Here is a 22,962-nt window from a genome sequence, read left to right as displayed (position 1 = left end):
GGTGACAGCAGGTACTAAATAATTTTTTGACAAAGGACTATATACATAAATTATTCTGAAATGTGTTAAAATCAGAAAATGCTCTGGAAGTAAAACAGTATTATTTCTTTTAGTCTACCAAGGCTTTCTACAGGTGTTCAAATCCTAGCAACTTCTGTCAGCATTATTGCACCCGACTACGATTTTATCTGTTTCTGCATTTTTTTCTTATTATTTTGCTTTTAGAGGTTCAGTCAGAGACTTGTTCTTCTCCAGAAAATAGGAAGTTTCTTTGGCATCCTTTTTCTTTTTTTAAATTTTACTTTTTTCAGGTAACGTTAACCTACCTACTCCTACAAAAACAGAGATAGAACTTGCTTTACTGATGATGGAATAAGTAGCTATGTGAAAATATTTCTACAATAGAGTACCCACCACACCCTGAGCTTAAAACCACTGTGTTTTCTCTACCGTCATTTAGTTCATCTGTGCTGAACTGTTATTCTCTGTGGCCAAAATATGCCCCTCAAAAAACTATTTTCTTTTAAAACACTATTTTTGAAATTGGCAAACTGTGAAATGATTAACACTCAAATTTGAACCATTTTATTTGTCAATTTATTTACTAAGTTAACTAAACAGACCCAGAGAGAAGAATGTTGGAGACCTCAGCTGGGAAGGCAGTCCACTGAAGTGGGGGTGAATAGGTGAGAAGATGTGATGAAGAAAACCCAGTGGGAAATCTGGAATTTTCATATATGAAACTTGTATGCATTTTATATAGCAAGCACCAAATTATTTCCCAATTTGCATGTTAATTTCAGATGTTTTAAGATGGAGGAACTAAAATAGATTTTAAGAGATACAAGGCTAAAAGAGACTCTTCTCTCCCTACTATGTGACCCTGTTGTCACACCTCCCATATTTCAAAATCTACCTCCTGCTAGGCCTGCATGGTGGGTTGAAAAGTTTAAATGGTTGTAAATACCTGTAAAACAAAGGGAAAGACTCTGAAGATTTGACATGTGCAGTGTACGAGTCTCTATTTAAAGAAACTGAACTGTAGCTGAAATTAACCTAAAAGGTGCCTTTTCTTATTTGGAGACATTTAGGGAACTCATGTTCCCAAAACCAATCCCAACATGACACCTAGTGGCGGCTCTAGGCTTAACCCTTCAGGTTCTGGTAGAAATACCCATTCCACAAGGTTTTCAAAACCCTTGGTCCTGGTAGCTCTAATTTCACTTCTGTGGGAGCAAAGCTCATTTATTTTATAGGAACGATAAATTACTAGAACAGAGTCTTTAAAGAAAAGTGTTAAACCATGGTTTTGAAGATGTTGCCCAAGCTACCTTTTTTGCCTCATGTGTGAATTGTCTCCTGCGAATCTGTGAGGAATCTTCCCCATCCCCATCAAATATCTGCCTATTTTCAAATTCAAAGATCTGAAGCCCTTTCTTTAGTATTCTAAATATTTTTGACACTTTAATAGGTGATAAACATCTCAGAAGATTCTACATATATTTTCTTTTAAGGATTTTATCATTGACTTTTTTCTGAAAAACGTTAATTATTCAAAAATATCTATACAAAAAATGAGCCACATTGGTTCTGTTTGCTTACACGCATTTTTAGGGGATTCTAAACTGGATTTCTGCAAGCACCAAGGATGCTTTTGGCTGCTCTACACATACACACACACACACACACACACACACACACACACGCACACACACACACAAAACAAACAAACAAAAAACAAAACAAAACAAAACAAAAACAAAAACAAAAACTCCAGCAAATACAGTCTAGGTTTTAGGGAGAAGTGGAAAGTAAAGTTTAGTTTTGACAATCAGTCCTCCTAGAAGCCTCCTTGCCTCACTCTTAATGCCTCATTATTTTACTCCCTGCCCCACCTCCAGAACTTATTGATGTCCTCTTTGGAACACCAGCTCTTCCTTGATTGGACAATGTCCAGTTCTTTACTTTCTCTCTGATAAACTAGACAGCACTAGTAGGCTGATGGAAAACCCCCAAATACTAAGTTTAGAGTAGAGATGGTCTTGTCCAAATGGGTTTCTGCTAACATTGACTCAACTTTTTCTGTTTGATGCATAGAGGAGGATTTCAGGAAATGATTTGGATTTCCCATCATCTCTACATTATGCACCCATATAGAATCAGTAGCACTTCAACAATTTAAAAGGGGAGTTAATTCAACTGCTCCATCCAAAGTTTAACCCCAAACCTGAAGCTCTTTTTCTATTAACTACATACATATTCTCTTTTATTATCTGTCATTTATTGACTATTCTCTATGTATCAGGCCCAGCACTAAATCAGTTTACATACATTATCTTAGGAATATTTACATGAGCCCTAAAATAAAGAAAGCTCTTTTATTCCCATTTTAGATAAAAGACAAGTGAGGTTCAGTGATTTGCTAAATATCCTTCTGCTTATAAATAGCAGGGCCGACATTGCAGTGTGTTTTGGCTCTAATGCTTTTGGAATCAGCCTCTCTTTAAATATTTAGGAGTTTGAAGTGACAAGTTAATAGTATAAAGACAAATTTTCCCCAAACAACTATTTAACAATAAACTGGGTCTGTCAGAGACTCATAATAAATGCACATATGTACACATATTTGATAATTTATAGTATGTTTGAATACTTTGGTTCTAATTACTGGATACTTTTGCTTTGAAAACTGATTTTTCTTTTTTCTTTTCTTTCTTTCTTTCTTTTTTTTAGATGTAGTCTCACTCTTTCGCCCAGGCTGGAGTGTAGTGGCATAATCTCAATTCTCTGCAACCTCCGCCTCCCGGGTCCAAGCAATTCTCCTGCCTCAACCTCCTGAATAGCTGGGATTACAGGCATATGCCACCATATCCAGCCAATTTTTGTATTTTTAGTAGAGACGGGGTTTCATCATGTTGGTCAGGCTGGTCTTGAACTCCTGACCTCAGGTGATCCGCCCGCCTCAGCCTCCCAAGGTGCTGGGATTGCAGGCGTGAGCCACTGTGCCCAGCCAAAAACTGATCTCTTTCTTCAGCTTCTTGGGCTGTGTTCAACATGGAAGGTTTTATTCCTTCAGTCCACATTTACTGTTTTATCTGTCATTCACCCTGTTTTCTTGAGGCTAGGAAATAGACACTTGGACAGACAAAAGGAATGATTCAGTCTATTTAGATTTCATTCTGAGGTTCACATATACTTGAGGGCCCTATAACAGAAATCTAGACTATACTGAATATAAACCCTTTCATTTTGACAATCTCATCCAAGATGCTGAGGAGAAGGCAGTTGCTTTGGTAACAAGAATTCAAATACTGGACGGTTTTAAATGTAGAATTATAATTATAAGCCTGAAATTTTTCTTGGAAGTAAAGAGGAAGCAATTTTTTTTTCTGAAGCTATTGGTTTTAGATAACTAACATTTAAAATAAATTGCAAACTTTATTTTGATAATGCAAGAGTCCCTGCATCCCACATTCTAAGACCCAGAGTCCACAAAGCTACTGCCATTGAGAGAGATGATAGTGGTTAAGTCTAAAGGTTCTGAAGCCAGATTGATTACCATCTTAGCTCTACGACTTTGTGAGTTACCTTGGACACCACCACAACTGACCTCTCTGTGCCTCAGTTTTGTTTTGTTTTGTATCTGTTGAACATGAGCATCTAATGAACTAATATATAGATAGTCTTTAGAATGGTTTGGAATAAAGTAAGCAATCAAAGTTTAATATCAGTGTTACTAGAGCAGAGAATATATCTGTAAACAAAACATTCACAGCCCAAAATGTCTGCCCCTTAAGACAGCCTGTGGGAGGATGTCTTCTGGAAAAGTCACTGACAGGTGATGTTTATGAGAAGTAGAAGGTATTTCACCAGACACATCTTGTTTTTTTCTTCTTTTTCTTTCTCTCTGTGAAACAGCCACATGCAATTGTTAGATCAGACTAAGACCTCATTTTTCTTTCTCGAGATTATAGATGGCAAAACTAAAATAGGTCCTCTTGAAATAATATTTTTGAGTGTCCAACTGGTGGAGACAGGAAAAGCAATTTCAGTAAGACAAGAGCCTTCAAGAACAGATTTGGAGAGAGAGTATTATCCTGGCCTTCTAAAAATAGAAGAGCCATGATGCATACTGCGAGGAATTAAGATTATCCACACAAGCATTTTATTGTTCAGTGACAGAGAAAATAATGAAATATGTAAGACAGAGATGGCCCTGACAAATCTCAACTTGGCACTAGCCTACTGAAACCAGCATAGCCTGGACTGGGCACTATATCTTGCTTTGAACACTTAACCTCTTGGGTGTGGTATGATTATGGCAGAAACAACTTTCTGCTACAATCCTTACACAGTAAACAGTCACCAGCCAGCACAGCACTTACCTAATGTACAAGCCCAGAGATTGTCAGCCAGGCAACATGACTTAGATAGAGACACTGCTTTTTTCCTATGGGAAAGAAACAGTTCTCAGGCTCAAGGCTTTAAAAAACTAACACTATTTTTCTTCTGAAGAAGTATACTCCTAGAGTCAGACTCTGGCTGTCAGTAGAACTTTTTCATTCTGTGCTTAATCTTTATTAATATTTCCTTTAATAAATCTAAAATATATTGAGCAGCTTATATGTTACCCTGTTTTTTTCTTTTTTGCCTTTCTTTCTTCCTTCCAGTGATATTCATTGAGCACTTATTATGTGCCAGGCACTATGGAATATAATGATGTAAAATTCGGACAAGACTGTGCCTTCAAAATGTCAGGGAAGAGAAGCAATACACAAGTAATCAGATAAATAAACAAGATAATTGTAAGGTTTGACATGTATTAAAGGCGTGAGATATGAGGCAGGTCATCTTAGAGTGTTGCCCACTTTAGATGAGATGGTAAGAAATGGTCTTTCTGAGGAGATGATTTTGAATAAAGACTTACAGTTTAAAAAGGATCACCACCCCTTTGGAGATCCCAGGTAAAAATGTTTGGTAATTGTAAATGTGTGCAAGATCCCTGAATATATTCAAAGGCCCTGAAGTGGGAAAGGGCTTGGGATGATCCGGGAATGTAAAAAAAGTAAGTGTGACTGGAACAGAATGAACAAAGGAGTAGGGATTACAGATAAGCTGGAGATTTTAAACATGGATAGATCGTACAGAGCCATATAGACCATGATGATGAGATTGATACTTACTCCAAAAATGATAGAAAACCAATGAACATATTAAGCAAGGCAGTAGCATGAGTCACTTTATATTTTTCTTTGATTATTGCATGGAGAATGTGATGTTAAATGGGTAAGAATGGGAACTGTGACACCAACTCTGGGGCTACTGAAATCTTCAAGGCAGGAGACAGCAGTGGCTTGTAGAAGGTCATTGTACTGAACCATTATACCAGATACACAAAGGAGATATCAGATTTTCCCCCTTTTAGAAATGAGTTAACAAAGTCTACCAATGATTATAGCTTCTAAATGACGGAGTCAATATCCTCAAACTTGGACCAGCATGGCTCAGAGATAAGTTTGTTTGTTTTTCCCAGTAGACTCTCAGACTGTTGCCTCTTCAGTGGGTTTGGCAAAACAAACAGACAAACAAACAACAACAACAACAAAAACACCTTACAATAAGCTTCAGGAATTCCTAACATTTAGTGATGCCTGCTATGGACCCAGTAGTGCTCCACGTGTTTCCTGCACATTAGCAAACTTAACTTTCATGACAACTCTGTGAAGTAGATGCTCTTATTATCCTCATTTTACAGAGGAGTAATCTGAGTCTTAGAGAAATTAAACTATTTAATAGTAAATGTCAAAGGCAGAATTTAAACCTGGCAAGTTAGCTCTGGAAACACTAAACCATGCATTTTACTACTAAGCTTTTTAAGAAAAAAACTCCTTAGCTGGCCAGTGTTTCTACACTGAAGTACTGTACTATAGATATGTCAAAGAAAACCATCACCATGTACCCCCTCCAACTTCCAATTGAGATAAGAATTCATGTACAACACAGAAAAGCTTTTTATGGCAATTTCATAAAAATGCTAAAGATTAGGCAGAGCTTCCCACACACTTCAGATGAGAACAAGGAAACATTTCTAAAAGAAAGTGAACAAAAGATTTATGTTTTTAACCACTCTCAAGTCTGAGAATCAACATTTCCACCAGGTTGGCGTTTTCTAATACAAATGTAAGAGGAGACAGATTGAAATGCCAAACCAAATTGCTCAGTGTTTTAGAAAAAGTTGTTTCTCACAGGCAGCCTCAACTCAAAACATATAGGATATCTTCTGAAAAATTTCAAAATGTTGGGTTTGTGGAATTCTACAATTAATCAGAAGAGTCTAATATTCCAACACAACAAGAGCGACCTACAAATAGCCTCCTTCATTTTCTGTCAGGGCTCTTGCAGCATCCCCTGAAAGCTCAAAAAAATCACCTTGAAGAGCTGTAACTTTGCTCACAGCTTCCTCCTGTATCTACTGTGACCTTAACCACTTACTTTAGAATTATTCTGCTATTTTCAAATGCCCTTTGAGTGCCCCAGGTCCTACCACTTTAATATGCAAAATTTAGCTAATTTAGGCTTTGCAAGGACACAGTTTTGAATCCCTTGCTCCAAAGCCTGAGGATCTTAGTGTATCAGAGAGAAGACAAACAGACATAGACCTCAGATTTTTCCATCTTCTTTCTTTAACTATTACTGCTCATAATACTTATGGACTATTTGGGGTATTCCATGCACAATCTCACTTAATCCTCATAACCGAGGAGAATACTGTCATTGTCACCACCATTTATCCTAGGAATGTTAACGTAATGTAATCAGATGAGAACAGAATTAGAACGCTAGCTGTCTGACTCTAGAGCTTTTCCTATTATCTTATACCTACATTATAATTACACATGTAGCTATACAATATAAATATATATTTTCGGATATAGTATATAGTATAATGTATAGATTAGCATAAAGTATAATGCATAGCATGTATTCCTTATAAGCATATTTAATATGCTTAAAATGGCAGTACCAATTCCTCCTTTCTTCTTCCCAAAAGGATCCACAATATTCTATGCATTGTTGTTTCAGTCAAAGGAGCCTAAGGGACTTAAGACTTTTCAATTCTGGATGCCAATTGACAATCACAATGGGGGAGATTTTAAAAAGTTGTTATGCCCTGTCCTAGCCTGGAAGACTCTGATTTCCCTGTTCTAGGTTAATACCTGGCCATCAGTCTTTTTAAAAAAGTTCCTCTCTCCCTCTCCCCCTAGTGATTACAAAGATCCAGGGGGCTGAAAAACAGTGGCTCTGAGCCAATTAGTGTAATCTCACCAATTACAAACTGAATATCTTCCCCACCCAGAAATTCATTTATTGAAACTCTAACTCCCAAAGTGTTTATGGAGATAATGGCTTTAAGGAGGTAGTTAAGGCTAAATGAAGTCAAAAGAGTAGGGCCTTAATTTCATAGGACTAGTGTCTTTATAAGAAGAGGAATAGACACAAAAGATCTCTCTTCCCACCCCCATCTCCTCCACTGCCACTCTCCCTCTTCCTCTCTTTCTCCCTCTCCCTCTTGCTTTTTCTCTGTGTGTGCACAAAGCAAAGGCCCTGTAAGAAAACACCTGGAAGACAGCAAGCCAAGAAGTGAGGCTTCACCTGAAACTACTACTGCTCCTACCGTGATCTTGGACTTCTCGCTTTGAGAGCTGTGAGAAAATACATTTCTGTTGTTTAAGCCACCCACTCCGCAGTATTTTGTTTTGGCAGCCTGAGCAGGCTAATATAGATTTTAGTACTGTGAAGTGTGGTGCTGATTTAACAAATACCCAGAAGTGTGGAAGTGGCTTTGACCCTGGGTGGTGGGTAAAAGCTGGGAGAAATTTGAAGTCCATGCTAGTAAAAGCCTAGATTGTCTTAAGAGACCAGTAGCAGAAACATGTACATTAAGGTGATTTTGGTGAGTGCTCAGCATGAAAAGAGGAGAGCTGGAGAGAAAGTACCACCTTAGAGAAGACATGTATCACCAGGAACAGAAGGTTGGTAGACATAGGAACATTAAAGGTGCTTCTGAGAGGTCTCAGACATAAATCAGGAACATGTTGTTAGAAGCTGGAAAGAAGGCAATCATGTGATAAAGTGGGAAAGAATTTGGCTAGATTGTATTCTAGTGTTTTGTGGAAGGTGGGACTTGCGAGTGATAAAATTGGATGTTTAGTTGAGATTTCATACACATTGTTGAAGTTACAGCTTAGTTTCCTTTTTACTGCTTATAGTAAAATGAGAGAGGAAAGAGATAGATTGAAGAAGTTATTTACCAAAAAGAAAACAGGACTTGAAGATTTGAATAATTCTCTGCCTATGCATGTTGCCAGAAAATGAAAGTCTGCTCTGGATTAAACACATAAGGTGAGGCTGGACAATTCATAAATCACTCTCTAAAGGATTATCTATGGAATTTAATTAGCGGTCTTAACTGAAGCCAGAAATAGCAATGGGATTATACCAGCAGAAATACTTCCCACAGGGGCTCTCGGGAGTAGAAACAATGGGACAAAATAAAAGAAGGCTGCCAGGCTTCAGAGATCCTACAGGATGAGACAACAGGGCTACCTGACTGTGAACATGTGCTCCTCTTCAAGAAAAGGGAAGAATGGTCCCAAAGACAATTCAGAGATCATCTGGGCTGCTATTCCTACTGTAAACCAAGTAGACAAGCCTGTTTTCTCCTCAGCTTCAGAGGATGGAGCCACCTCCTTGGTTTTAGTGGGCCAGGATGATGGACTGGCCAGTGCCTCAAGGGCAAGGCCACTGCTCAGGGTCCTGGGGGTAGGGCATCCCCACAGAACTGAGGGGGCAGGGTCACCATGGAGAGCTGAGAGGGTGGGGTTGCTGCAACCCCCATGGGTTTGGAGTACAGAGAGGCTAGCCAGAGAGGATGATTCTCAAGCCTTAAGACCAAATGAACAGACACAGGGGCCTATTTGAAGGGGGAAGGTGGGAGGAAGAAGAGTTTCAGAAAGAAAAAAAAAACCCGTCAGGTACTAAGCATAGTAGTTTGGTGATGAAATAATCTGTACACCAAACCCCTTAGTCACAAGTTTACCTATATAACCAACCTACACATGTATCCCTGAACCTGAAAGTTAAAATATTAAATATATATATATTAAATATATATTAATTGTTTTTAAAGATCAAATGAAATTTGCCTTGCTAGATTTTTGACTTGTTTGCGACCTGTCACCCTTTCTTCTTTCTGATTTCTCCCTTTGGGATTGGGATTGTCTAAATTATGCCTGTCTCACCATTGTATTTTAGAAGCACAAAACCTGTCTAGTTTCACAGGTTCACAGTAGGAGAGGAATATTAGTATGACTCATACTTCAGGTCTAATCTATATTTGATTTAGATAAGACTTTGGATTTAGAATTAGCCAGGCACCTGTAATCCCAGCTACTCAGGAGGCTGCGGCAGGGGAATCACTGGAACCTGGGAGACTGAGGTTGCAGTGAGCTGAGATTGAGCCACTGCACTCCCGTCTGGGCAACAGAGTGACACTCTGTCTCAAAAAGAAAAAAAAAAGAACAAAAAGAAAAGAAAAAGACTTTGGATTTGGAATTGATGCTAGAATGGGACAAGACTTTTGTGACTGTTGGGAGAGGGTGAATGTATTTTGCATGCAAGAGGAGCATAAATTCTGGGAGGACTGAAGGTAAAATGTTTTGGACTGAATTGTGTCCTCCCAAAATTCATGTATTGAAGCCTTAACCCACAATATGACTATATCTAGCAATAGGTTTTAAAAGGGTATAATTAAGGTTAAAAGATGTCTTAAGAGTGGGGCTTCAATCATACAGGACTGGGGTCACTGTAAGAAGCCCAAGAGACACCAGATATTCTTCCTCTCTCTGAATGCACACAGAGGAAAGGCCACGTGAGGATTCAGTGAGCAAGCCAGAAGAGAGGCCTTATTTGAAACCAACACTGTTGGCAACTTGATTTTGGATTTCCAGCCTCTAGAACTGCGAGAATATAAATAAATTGTTGATAAACCACCCAGTCTGTGGTATTTTGTTACAGCAGCCCAAGCAGACAAAGACCAACCCATAGTACCATTATGATTGATATGATTTGAGTGTGTCTTCACCCAAATCTCATCTTGAATTGTAGCTCTCATAATTCCCACGTGTTGTAGGAGGGACCCATGGGAGATAATTGAATCATGGGGGTGGTTTTCCCCATACTGTTCTCCTGGTATAGAACAAGTCTCACAAGATCTGATGGTTTTACAAGGGTTTTCTCCTTTCATTTGGCTCTCATCCTCTCTTGCCTGCCACCATGTAAGACATGCCTCTCTCCTTCTGCCATGATTATGAGTCGTCCTGAGCCATATAGAACTCTGAGTCCATTAAACCTCTTTTTCTTTATAAATTACCCAGTCTTGGGTATGTCTTTATCAACAGCATGAAAATGGACCTTTGGTCATAATGGTTACAATGATCCTTTGGTCATAATGGTTATTGTGGGCCATGGCTTGGTAAAGATATCTAGTATCTGAACGTGAACATAAGGCTCTAAATCCAGATATTATTGACATCTATTTCTCTGCCCTTCAATAAACTAGCCTAACAACAGAGCCAAAACAGAAGCAAAAGAGCTTCAAAGTCTGTGGAAAGAAACTGAACTTCACAGTTTATCATTCACATACATTTGAATCAGCAGTCCCCAATCTTTTTGGTACAAAGGACTGGTTTCAGGGAAGATAATTTTTCCACTGACAGGGGTTGGGGGTGGATGGTTTGGGGATAAAACTGCTTCACCTCAGATAGTCGGGCATTAGAGTCTCATGAGGAGCACGCAATCTAGATCCCTCGCATATGTAGTTCACAGTAGGGTTGGCCCTCCTATAAGAATCTAATGCCACAGCTGATCTGACAGGAGGCGGAGCTCTGTCAGTAATGTTCACTTGCCTGTCACACACCTCCTGCTGTGCAACCTAGTTCCTAACAGGCCACAAACCAGTACAAGTCTGTGGCCCCAGGAGTTGGGACCCCCTGGTTTAAATGATAGAAAGAAGGTGTATTTAGAAAATACCAGAAATGGTATTCCAATAATAGGAGTTATAAAATTTTTATGAATTACTCCATGGCAGGGTGAAGACCAGACTGCTATCATCCCCTAGTGAATGCTATGGAATCCATACAATCTCCCCAATTGCAAAGAGGCCAACTAATCTTTATCTTTTTGTTTGCTTAGTTTATTTAAGATGTGTACAAAGTGTGTGACTGTAAGGAGTGGAAGGGAATGGGGAAGAAGTTATAAGGTCCTGGCACCAGAGATAATATTGAAAGTTTGAAGAAGGCATAGTCTTCCTTTTCACAACAACTTTTTTTTCTAATTAATATTATTTTTATCCTGGGCTTTCCCAGCGAGCTATATAATGTTTTGAAAATACATGTAAAGAAAATAAAATGTAAAGATAGCTACTGTGTTAAGAAATTAATCAAGGCTGCAAGACAGTGATGATTCAACTTTCAAAACAAAAGGTAAAGTTGAATATCTTTCCAATAATCTGACTGTGTTTAAACACAATGCTTTCTAAAATTACTTTATGCTTCAACTTCTATTTTTAAGTTCAGGGGTACACGTGCACGATGTGGAGGTTTGTTACATAGGTAAACATGTGCCACGGCATGTGCCATGGTGGTTTGCTGCACAGATCAACCCATCACCCAGGTATTAAGCTCAGCATCCACTAGCTATTCTTTCTGATGTTCTCCTTCTTCCCACCCCTCCCCTTGACAGGCCCCAGTATGTGTTGTTCTCCGCTAAGTGCCCATGTGTTCTCACCATTCAAATCCCACTTATAAGGAAGAACATCCAGTGTTTGGTTTCCTCTCCCTGCATTAGTTTGCTGAGAATAACGACTTCTAGCTCCATTCATGTCCCTGCAAAGGACATGCTCTCATTCCTTTCCATGGCTGCATAGTATTCCATGGTGTATATATGTACCACATTTTCTTTATCCAGTCTACCACTGATGGGCATTTAGGTTGACTTCATGTACATAACACGTTGAAACACATGGCTAAGGTAAAATGTAAAGCTTTAAAAAGTTGTTACACTGAATTCAATCTTTGCTCTGCTAAGAAGTAGGTTTATGACCTGCGACCTTTGGTTTCCTTCTCTGTGTAATCAAAGTAGTAAAGTTTACCTCCTATGATTTTTGGAGGATTAAATATGTTAACATATTAGAAGTTTCTAGAAGAGTTCTAGAATAGGGGCATCATGAAAATTATTTGATTTTCTTACTTCCTTTCTCAATTCTTGTGTTTCTACTTTGGTTACTAAAAAGTTAAAATCATTCTGAATGTCAATTTCCACGTGTTATAAACTAAACAGGATAAACATTTCTAATAGGTTTATTATGGTGTATGTGTTAATTACTCCGTGAAATGATGTGATAATATATCAAGTCCTATGATAATGTTTGTCTATTTTATGTAAAATTATGCAGAGAAATGGACATTAATGCCCACCTGGGGACCTTTTCTCAGACAAATGTCTCCCTTTTATAAGTAGCTATGGGGCTGAAGAGATGAAAAGTGACAGAAAAAGTGTTAGCAAACTCGTTTTAATGTACTTTAAGCATCCATCACTAATCAACAAGTAACGTAACTGTATGTCTAGGTTTACTCCTTGAATCTTCTCTACCACCTAGTGAATGGGTCACAGCAAAAGATTTAGTGCTACAAATTTAGACTGATCACATTACATTTTTCGAGCAGGAAAGTTTCTAGCTCTCAAACTTATACAAAATTAAATTATAACAGACATCATGTATTAGAGAGTTAATAGATCCATGCTTGTTATAACAAATAAAGTGCAGGATAAATATGCACTTCCATACACACACTCAGCACCCTTTACATTTACCTTCTCTTTAAATTACTCCAGGGCTATCCCAACATCCTTAATGAAATCAGACATAGACTGAATTACATTCTTTTAAAACCGGAACAATCACACATCAACTTACATTAAGTTCCTTCTTTGCAGATCCAACTGATGTAATGTAAAACTTTGAAAGCACATTTTGACCTCCATTTGTTATTTTCATTTGTTCATTCTGCTATAAATTTGATTTGATCTCATTATAATATCCTTTAAAGTCCTAAATCTTTCATTAGTAAAAAGACACATGAAGCTTTTGGACTAAGCTGTTTTCCCATTGTCCTATTCTGATCTGTCAGAATTTGTCATCTGCAAGTCTGTGAATTACTTGCCTGCCATATTTAGCTAGGAGAAGCCTTGAAATCTGTTTTCAATCAGAAAAAAATGGACAGTCACACTTCCCTCCAAATAAGAAGAATATGAAGGACATCTTCAATCACCATGGGCAGTCTACTCAGAATGAGTTACGACAACAGCAGTGACCCAGGTGAGAAGACAATAACCTCTACTGCTGCCAGGCTGCCAGGGGCTAGTGACTCCATGAAGTACAATTCCAGGTCCCAGAAAACTGATCAGATGTGTGTCAATGACCACAAACCCCTTGCTTGGTTCTTAAACAATAAAAATGAAAAACAGAAACAAACATATAATAACGGCTGGCAACTACCTACACTTGAAACTATAAATGCTTAATTGTGGTTCACTTAGCTAAAATATACTCTGAAGTCATTAAAAATAGAAATGTTTATAAAGAATGTTTAACATGAAGAGCTTATGATGAATTGTTTAGTCATAATTTTCCCCTTCATTTCCTATGTTCATTCTCAACTTCTATTTTTTATTCATGAATATATATATATATATAACATTTTGTATAACAAGTTTACTGAGATATAATTTATATGCAAAAAAAAATCACACTTTCTAAGTGTAAAGTTCAGTGGTTTTTAGTAACTTTACAGAATTATGCAATAATCACCCATATCTAATTTTAGAACATACTATCACTTCAAAAAAATAAAAAAAAATACCGGCCGGGAGTGGTGGCTCATGCCTGTAATCCAAGCACCTTGTAGGCCAAGGTGGGTGGATCACCTGAGGTCATAAGTTCAAGACCAGCCTGGCCAACACGGTGAAACCCTGTCTCCACTAAAAATACAAAAAGTAATTGGACGTGATGGTGCATGCCTGTAATCCCAGCTAGTCAGGAGACTGAGGCACGAGAATTGCTTGAACCCATGAGGGGGAGGTTGCAGTGAGCCGAGATCGCACCACTGCACTCCAGCCTGGGTGACAGAGTGCAACTCCATCTCAAAAAAAAAAAAAAAAAAAAAAGAAATCCATCCACATTGACAGTATTTCCATAATCTCCTTCGCTCCAAACCCTGAAAACCACTAATCCACTTTTTTATTTCTGTGAATTTACCTATGTTTGGCATTTCTTACTAATGGAATAATAATATGTAGCCTTTTGCTTCTGGCTTCTTTCACTGAGTATAATTTTTTTACATTTCATCCAGGCTATAACCTGTATCAGTACTTCCTATTGTGTAGATGTATCATATTTTGTATATCCATTCATCTCTTGATAGAAATTTGAGTTATTTCCACTTTGGGGCTATTATAAATGATGCTGCCATAAGCATTTATGTATAATTTTTGGTGTGGACCTATGCTTTCAATGTGGGGGGCATATGCTTAGGAGTAAAATGCCTGGATCCTATGCTAACTCTACATTTAACATTTTAAGGAACTCCTAAACTGCTTTCCCAAGTGACTGCTTCATTCACAAGCCTACCTTGTATGCAGTTTAAACAAAGCACACACACACACACACACACACACACACACACACACACAAACACAAAACCTTATTTAGTAAAGGTTTCCTATGCTACCTAATTTTGGCACACTGTAGCTGTGAAGGCAACAATTATTTTGACTTCTTAAAGAGCAAATGTCTGAGATATGGCATTGCATTTTTATTGCAGCAAGACTTAGTCCTTGCAACTGTTCGTTTTTTTAAAGGATTCATTTACCCACCACCATTGTAAATTTAAACAAAACTGGAGACCAGAGAAAGATCTGAAACATTACAGGGAATTTAGGACACAGACACAATAGAGCAGCAAGCAGATAAGTGAAATGACCACTGAGCAATCAACATTAACTTTGCATTTTCATGTCAAGAAAGAAAAATGACATTGAGATAAACAACTTTGAGAACAGTAAATGTCCCAAATTAAGAGTTTAAAAATAGACTTCAGGATAAAAATGACATTTTTTTCCCTTTAATTACATTCTTAAGTTAAAAAAAAAAAAGGTAAGTAGAAACTGAAAATAGATTTCACTAAGTGCTAGCTTTTCTAACAGCCTAGTGTGTGAAAATCCAGCTGTTCTTTTCTGCTTCATACATTAGCAGCAATAATGGTAAAGACGATGCCTTCCTTATTTGCTGACAGTTGTGTTGATGATGCAGGAGGCAAAATAGCATTTCTCTTCTGGGCAATGTTAATTATGGAGTGCTGACAGGAGTTCAAAAATAAATCCAGATTCTTCAAGTTAATGCCCCACATCAATATAGCGTGAAAAATATAATACACTGACAAGCATGAGAAAAGTGTAGATTTTGCATGATCGCCTCTTTCTCAATAAGTAAAAAGATTCAGAGTGAATTCAAAAACTAAAAATAATAAACTATAACGGAAAAACAATTCAGATACCTATTTTTGTTTTTAATTATATTGCTGACTTGATTATTTCAAGCTGAAAGAATATTCAAACTTATACTCTTTTGTTAGATGATATGAGGCTCTGAAAGATTAAAAGAAATGGATAATGAGTGGAAGAATACAAATTTTATTCCAGATTTTTATCTCTTCATCTGATACTACAACATCCCTATTTTTCAGGCCAAATTTCTGAACACAACCCATCAATTTTAAAGTGATTTATATGGACAGTGAGTTTGGATTTCCAAAATTTTGGCCATATAATGAATGGACTACGACAATACTACATAGTTCTTCAGATAGTGCACATATTCTGTTAGAAATTAATTAATGACACTAACTTAAAATAGAACACTTGAATTTTCTTTCTAGTATTTAGCAACTATCTGGTAACTATTGTCAAAATACATAGAAGCTTCATTAAATATTAATCTCCACTATAATTTTTAAAGCAGGACTTCAATATACATATTATCTTAATACTTTAAAAATAAAGAAACCAAGAGGAATACTCCTTAAGCAACTTGCCCAAGGTTAAACAAGAAAATAAATGTTTATATTTTATACTTAAGTCTATCTGAACACAAAGTCCTGCTTTTTAATAATGCTATCTTGAGAAAAAGTATTTAAGCTTTGAAAATGTTGTGGTCCTTTGAACTGGTAATTTTGTTTAGAACTGTATTCTAAAAATAGAATAAAGAACATGTACTAGGATTTAGCTTTAAGAATCTTTATATTAATATTGGCTATAGTGCCAAAAATTGGAATCAACTAGTGATGAAAAGGACTTGATTAAATTAATTGTGTTGGGAGATGGTGGGAGTGGATGATGGGAGGTTGCTTGTTGGCTGCAATGTGCATTGCTCCAGTGATGAATACGTTAAAGACCCTGACTTCACTAAAATGCAATAAATCAATGTAGCATTGTTGTAATTCTACTCTGCATAAAAAAAAGTAAAAACTAAATTGCATTATGTTCAAATAGTGGAATAGTATGCAACCATTACAAATGTTGCAGAAAAATATCTATTGGAAAAATAATGGTAGCACACATAATCTTCTTAGTGAATTCCATTTAGCCTGCAAAGTTTCATTAAATGTCCTTTTGGTGATGTGTGTTCTTATCCAAATAAAATGAGGCCTACTCTCCTCTTTGCTCCCATAGGTCTACACATATGGCATACGGTATTATACTTAATTATTTGGGTATGTGTTTTCCCTTACAGACTATGACTTCCTTAAGGTCAAAAAAAAAAAAAACCCAAAAAAACTTTAGTCACCTTTGTTACCTCACCCAAATCTAACATAGTGTATAGTGCATAGTTAATAGGAGACAGTCAACAAACATCCACTGCAAAAATAAGTGAACAATCCTTGTCAGAATGTTCAAGTTATTTTACTTAAGAATCAATTAGAAGGTGATCAGATATCTATAGTTTACTGGGGAAAACTTTCCTGCTTTTTTTTACAATGAGAAGAAACAAACCCCTTCATTCTAGTTACCTTTGATTCTGCCTTGCTGCCTTAAAGACAGAAACAGGTAATAATCTCAGCACACCTATTATGCACTCACTACACATGACCCTGGGATACAACAGTCCGGCAATGGCCTGAGCTAAGGCAGGGATTTTAATGTGAATTTTATATATTTCTATAGAATATCGCAATAGGCTTCATACAATATATCTCTGAAAATTATCTTCAAAAAATGTTGTAGATGTCTACTTTATGTGTATTTTCTTTTTTTTTTTTTTTTTTTTTTTTTTTTTTGAGACGGAGTCTCACGCTGTTGCCCAGGCTGGAGTGCAGTGGCGCGATCTCGGCTCACTGCAAGCTCCGCCTCCCGGGTTCCCGCCATTCTCCTGCCTCAGCCTCCTGAGTAGCTGGGACTACAGGCGCCCGCCACCGCGCCCGGCTAATTTTTTGTATTTTTAGTAGAGACGGGGTTTCACTGTGGTCTCGATCTCCTGACCTTGTGATCCGCCCGCCTCGGCCTCCCAAAGTGCTGGGATTACAGGCTTGAGCCACCGCGCCCGGCCTTTATGTGTATTTTCTAAGGATAGAGTTCTTTAGCTATATGCTCAGAAAGCCATTGATCAAAAAAGTTTAAAGAATAATAATAGATTCTATGTTGTTTTCAACATATTACTATGACCCAAAATATCTTAACTTTCATATGCATATGTCACTTAATAAGTCAAAATTTTTTTGTTTTCATTTTTGAGGCCGGGGTGAGCTTATTTTTTATCAAAGCCCATTAAAATGTAGTTAATGGGCAGATTCATTCATTATTCTTTTCTGTAGACACTATATGACAGACACAAGTACTCCCTACAAAATTACAAAAATTCCTCTGGGAAAGAGAAAAGAGAGTTGCTATGTGCAGTTCAGTGAGGATGAAGATACTTTGCACCCTTGGCATCTGCAGAGTCAGTATTTTCAAATTATCTAAGGAAAGTCAGGGAGTGGGTCATTGGGAAGAAAGTCAAATGGATAAGGGCCAGGAAAACAAAAAGAGCGAGAGAGGAAGTTTACAGAAGCCAAAATCAGAAGACTGCCTTCAACTAATACTGAAGAAATCTTCATACATTCTTGAAGTCCAGTCAAGTGTTTCTATGTGTTTCTATATAAAGGTGTAGCTGTATTTAGAGCTGTTACATTTTCCACGGCCTGAAGGAATTTCCATTTATTTGCTGTGGTACTTTTTTTCTCTAGCAGGACCATCACACATTGTGATTTAGCCCTGTGCCTACAACAGATTAGAAATTTTAGTAGGGAAAAATCACCTGATGTTGACCTTATTCAGCTCCCTCTGCTCAATCAGGTTTGTGTGCGGGGGCTGAACCAGATGAAGTTTCAGAGGTGCAATTGGAGAATATTCCCTCATCTATTGCACATGCCAGATGGGTTAGTACCAGTGTAAAAAATACTACAAAGGAAGCCTGAGCATTCTCAGAATTTGAAGACATCAAGGATAATTGAAGGGATTCCAGAAAACCCAGTTTCATTAAGACAGAGCAGGCATCATAGGGACTTATATGTGTTTTTGTTTTATTTGACCTGGAATTTTTTGTTTTTTAATTAAACGGCTAGTAGGGAGCCCTTGAAGACTCTCTCTAAGATCACTGAATATGAAAGTTAAAATCAGAGTTTATACTATTCCTGACTTGTATAAATTGCCTGAGGAAGGTGAGGTTTTTTATGCATTAGGAGACAGGAATAATGGTAATAATAATGTTTCTTGAGAGTTTACTCTGTACCAGGCATGCTTTACATGTTTTACATGTACTAACTCACTGATTCTTATATCAAACTTACGAAGTCAAAATATTATTATTCGGTTTCTGTCAATGAGAGAACAAGACATAAGAATAAGAAGTAAGTTTTTCAAGGACACACAACTAGTAAGGAAGGACTCGTGCTCTTAAACACTAAGAAATACCCCTCTACAAGGAAGAGTTATGAAAACAGGAATCTCTCCGGTTGTCTGCTGTGCAACATTCAACTTTTTTTTGAGGGGGTGTTATCCAAAATAGTGGATAATCTGTAGAAAACAGCTTGTTTTCCCAAATAATTATCCTCCAATATTAAACACACAGACACACACACACACACACAATTCTACACATCTGAAAGTACTTCTAATCACAAGATTTTAAAGAATTTTACTTTGAATATATTGTCATTTCCACTGAGAAACAAATGATTTGGATGTGGAAACACAAGAAAAGATCACTTTTCCCATCTCATATTTATCTAATTTAATAAATAAAACTAAAAGCAGGTATGTTGATATCCCAGGAAAACTGAGATGATTTAATAGGTAATTTTTCATCAAAAGTCATATATTGGTTTATTTATTCAAATAACAAGTATTCATTTAACAACTACTTTGTTCTAGGCCAGTGTCTATGCACTGGGGATATATAGAAATGAACAAAACAGATTATGTCTCTGACTTTGTGAACTTGAGTTAAAGATGTTACTACTGTTAAATTACTGATGATTTCTCTTGGTTCAAGATATTCTGTATTTATTTATTTACTCTCACTTTTAAGTTCAAGGGTACAAGTGTTAAGTTTGTTACATAGGTAAACTTGTGTCATGGAGGTTTGTTGTACAAATATTTCATTACCCAGGAATTAAGCCTAGTACCCATTAGTTATTTTTTTCTGATCTGCTTCCTCCTCACACCCTCCACCTTCTTAAAGGACCCAGTGTGTGTTGTTCCCCCGTGTCCAAACAAATTTACAAAAACAACCTCATAAAAAAGTGGGCAAAGGACATGAACAGACACTTCTCAAAAGAAGACATACGTGCAGCCAACAATCATGTGAAAAAAAAACTCAGTATCACTGATTATTTGAGCAATGAAGATCAAAACACAATGAGATACCATTTAACACCAGTAAGAATGACTATTATTACAAAGTCAAAAAATAACAGATGCTGACGAGGTTATAAAGAAAAAGGAGCTCTTATAAACAGTTCATGGGAGTGTAAATTAGTTTAGCCATTGTGGAAGATAGTGTAGCGATTCCTCGAAGACATAAAGACAGAAATACCATTTGACCCAGCAATCCCATTACTTGGTATATACCCAAAGGAGTATAAATCATCCTATTATAAAGACATATGCAGGAATAAGTTCATTGTATCACTATGCACAATAGCAAAGATATGGAATCAACCTAAATGGCCATCAATGATTGACTGGATAAAGACATTCTATATTGTTAAAGTTTATAAATCTATACATTTCACATGGGAAGTATTGGAAAGAATAAAATTATACTTGCAAGATATGCAAATAGAATTCAAAACAGCAAACCATATAGCTCAACTGGCATAGAGACAAGTTCTTAGCATCATTCGTTCTAGTTTTAGAATCTTCTATAAATACCCACACAGAGGTCAGAATGCAAAGGCTGAATTGGTACTTTTTATTTCTTCTTCCAGGGCATGCTACATCTTAAGAACTGTCCACTCCAACACACATCCCAGTGAATAAGCATATCAATCTCATGGCTAACAACATACCTTTGAACGTTTCACAACCAAATTAAATCTCACCTTCCAATGGAACAGAAAGTAGAAGAATGGTGAATTACATGGCTAGAAATAGGAGTTTGATACATAAGTATTTCAAATAATCAACTAGCAACATAAGACAAAAACACACAACAGCAAAAGTAGGTACTGTAGATTACGATTCTATCTGAAATGTACATATGGTTGGTTAAATCCTCTTCTTATTGAAAATCACTTAAGACTGGGCACTCTGGTGTCACACTGTGGCACTTGACTAAAGGTTCTACCACTTAACAGCTGGTGATAGGCAAGGGCTACTCTGCCTGGGCTAGAGACCCAGCAGGCTGATTTTCCATACAGACAGCTGACACTTTCTCTCCCCCAAAGAGCAGGCTCATTTGAAAACTAAAATGCAGAAGATATAAAAACTGGCAACAACTGAGTACTCAAGTCAGACATCTGATAAGATGCCAATGAAATGGACAGGGCTGAGGGCCAAGAATCCCCAACACCATATGACAACAAACATGAGACTTGGGCCCTGGACTCCAGTCACACCAAGGGATGTGTTACTGAGCTCTCTGTCATAATTGCTGCAGTGGAAGATCAGGGATAGAAGCAACAATTCTTGTACATCACAGAACTGTAACAGCAACATTTTGACCTTGGCCCCAATCTATCCCAGGGGAAGGTCTGGTGCTTCCCTAAGCAGGCAGTTTATAAGCCCCACATCTCAAGACTGGAGCCTCTCCCATGATGGACATTTGCCAGCAGGGTTCTTGTACAATTGGTATGGAGAAAATGGCTTACCTGCTGCTACTCTGTCTCTGTAGTTTTTCCTCTCAAAAAAAAAAAAAAAAAAAAAAAAGAATGCTGGTCCAAGCTGGTATGTGTGCTTTCAGGGCATTCACTCTTGATTACTCCACATTAGACTGTCTTGAACAAATTAGTAATTCTCTGTGAGCCTCAGTATCCTCTTCATCAAATATGTGTAATGACAGTAAACACTTCATTTGGTTTCTGTGAGGATTAAATGAGATAATCTATGTCAAGTATTTATCAGAGCACAGGCACATAGTGAACATTAAAAAATGCTAGCTATGATTATAATTTATTATTTAATTCAATGGGATTTTTCAGTACATATAGGGGATTTTATCATATTTCAAAAAGAAATAAAAAATAAACTTGAGGTATTTCATTAAGAGACATAGAGAGTCATTGTTCTATAGGCTATGACTCCATCGTTGATGTGGTGAGGTTTATTTGATGACTGAAAGAGTCTGAGTTTCAGATCAGAGAAGAGAAATTCATCAAATAAAAGAAACATAGGCTTATACTGAGAAACAGATTTCTAATTGGTGCCTAGGTATCTGTTTGCACCTTCTTGAAAATGGGCACTCTGGAGGAATGGCATAAAGAAAAAGACAGCTTTAGTGGCTATACTTTTATCTACATAATTATTCATTCATTCATCCATCAGTACATTATCTCCTTTATTCAACAGCTACATTTTGCAAGACACTATGCTAAGACAAGACATAATCAGGTCAATATGGAGAAGTACAAATTGACTTGTCCAAAACTTACTCCCTACATGCTAGTCTCCCAAAGAAGGAGCTTGCTGCCTGCGGATTGCCTGGAAAAAATAGCTACAAAAAAAATGCCTTAAGGCAACCAATTCTAGTAAAGACTGAGATGGCAGATTAAGCCATTTTCAAGCATGTCAAAGAGCTGGAACTCTGAGGCTTAGACATGAACCCACTGATTCTGCCAGAGAATGGGCTTGTGTTCCCTGAACTATTGGAGGTCCAGTTGGCAGAATAGGACTTAGAGACAAAACTATGCCATGCACTTAGTTGATGGATCCCAGCTCTCAGTCATGCCAGGGGAAGAGCTGTTGCTTTCCTAATTAGTTTCTTAAAGCCTTCTGGAGGCCAGTACTTGATTTACTCTATCTCTGTGTGCTATCCCAAAGTACAATGGAAAATTATACTCTGTTTCTTATCACAGTGAAATCCATCAATATAATCCTTTTTCATCATTCCTAGTGTGTTACCTGCCTGATGTTTTGTCCTGGTTTAATCACCACATCTGTGACTTAAGAAGCTCATAATGTAAAAGAGAAGATAAAACACTTATATGGATTAAATTAATAAAAGAGAATTACCTGCCGTGGAAAAAGTATGTGCCATGTTTGGAGGGAATCATCTCTGTTCTGTTTAATGACTGACCTCTACCTTCCTTG

General features: G+C 37.3%; 1 protein-coding gene across 37 annotated transcripts in view; it reads right to left on the bottom strand.

The window, feature by feature from the left end:
* Positions 1 to 22,962, bottom strand: part of LRRC4C (leucine rich repeat containing 4C) — a 1,324,460-nt gene that overhangs the window by 1,056,942 nt on the left and 244,556 nt on the right. For 32 of the 37 annotated variants that reach the window (XR_012423317.1, XR_012423318.1, XR_012423321.1 and 29 more), the window contains one exon: positions 21,525 to 21,734. The exons of the other annotated variants lie outside the window; for them this stretch is intronic. The gene's annotated coding sequence lies outside the window, so the exon portion shown is untranslated. The remainder of the gene's footprint in view (positions 1 to 21,524; positions 21,735 to 22,962) is intronic. 37 annotated transcript variants of the gene reach the window in all.

Source organism: Macaca fascicularis, chromosome 14 (genome assembly GCF_037993035.2).
Source record: "Macaca fascicularis isolate 582-1 chromosome 14, T2T-MFA8v1.1".
Classification (NCBI taxonomy): domain Eukaryota; kingdom Metazoa; phylum Chordata; class Mammalia; order Primates; family Cercopithecidae; genus Macaca; species Macaca fascicularis.
The sequence above is the reverse complement of the archived record's forward strand: the minus strand, read 5'-3'. Positions and strand labels throughout refer to the sequence as shown.